This window comes from Austrofundulus limnaeus, unplaced genomic scaffold (assembly GCF_001266775.1).
Source record: "Austrofundulus limnaeus strain Quisiro unplaced genomic scaffold, Austrofundulus_limnaeus-1.0 Scaffold855, whole genome shotgun sequence".
NCBI lineage: Eukaryota > Metazoa > Chordata > Actinopteri > Cyprinodontiformes > Rivulidae > Austrofundulus > Austrofundulus limnaeus.
Genome location: NW_013953257.1, coordinates 140012 through 141337, shown reverse-complemented (window position 1 = coordinate 141337; position 1326 = coordinate 140012). Strand labels below are relative to the sequence as shown.

Below are 1326 nucleotides of genomic sequence, written 5' to 3'. Positions count from 1 at the left end.
GCATAATATTACAACAATAGAGCAATATTAAGACAACATTATAGTAAAACATCAAAATACAATCATATTATTATTGTAACCACTGAACTATTGAGATCAAATATTATTAAACTATGGTTCAGTACTGAGTAGGTACAGCAGGGGGCAGTATTGGACCAATACAAGGCTCCTTTGACTCCCATTGTAAATTATTAAAAATTAATATTTCAAAAACTATAAGTTGCACAGGTACCAAAAGGCATAGCTACCATTTGGCACAGGAGCTTTACAGATATAAATTACAATGGCAGCTCCAGGACAAAGTATGGAGGAGGAGAAGCGTGCCAATGTGGAGATGATTTGGATGGGAAACGAATCACAATAGGGTGCATTGCATTGGCAATGCACACTGATTATGGCTTAGAAAAACTGTTTAAAAGTAAAGATAATGTAGACTTGATGTTATTCAGTCCAAGTTTTAGATAAAAGTCTGTGTTTAAGTAAAGGTTGATGTTTAACCCTTTTAAGAATGAATATCTTCCTAAAGGAAATATTTTGTCTTCTATTAGTTAATTGGTAAATCACCCAGTTTAAGAAACTATATAGGTTTGTCAATTTGGAGAGAATGTTGTTAAGATTCTTGTCAAATTAAGAGCTGGTAATCTTTTTAATAATTTAAAGTTAGTTATTTATTTTTTCTGCAGATAAGAAGAGATATCAAAGTGCCTCAGGCAATTAAATAATCAGAACTGCTTTGCAAAGAGTGCAATGTTTTAAGAGGTACAATTTGACACTTCACCCAGTGGTGAAGACATCCAAGTTTGTCTCAAACGGGGTGATGGTTTCAAGTGGAGACTCATTCGATTTGAAAACTGTCCATGTGGCTATGACTTCAGAGAACAAGGAGCAGGTTCTGTAGCGAAAACAGCCTCAGTCAGCTGATTTAAGCTTGGCACCCCTCATCTTATCCACAGCTGGGGGGTCGGCTTGATAGCTTTTTATAACCTAAACTTAAATAAAGTACATTTCTCCTCACTTTGACTGACAGATCAAACCGAGACAACTGGTCAGTTCAAGCTGAACTCTCTTTTTACTGCCTCTCAACTAGTTGCTTACAGCAGGCGTTATGACTAGTGAAAATAAATGCTTTACTTATCAGCAGTGGCGGTTTCTGATAGGGTCGACCTGGGCGGTCGCCCAGGGCGGCAAGTTGTCAGGGGCGGCATCGCGCGCCCCCACCCAAGAGCACTGGCACCGCAGCTCCTCCGGGTGCTGTATGATGCTGGTGAAGCCGACTAGTCCATTTAGGGGGAATGGGCGCCTTCTGTCTGCAGTAGTTGGCATTGC

At 39.7% G+C, this 1326-nt stretch overlaps 1 protein-coding gene across 1 annotated transcript in view; it reads left to right on the top strand.

Annotated features, from left to right (window-relative positions):
• Positions 1 to 1138: 1138 nt before the first annotated feature.
• LOC106532932 (zinc finger MYM-type protein 5) overlaps positions 1139 to 1326 on the top strand; it is a gene marked incomplete at its 3' end in the record, with an annotated part of 1709 nt that continues 1521 nt past the window's right edge. Inside the window, 1 exon segment of the mRNA XM_014029107.1 lies at positions 1139 to 1326.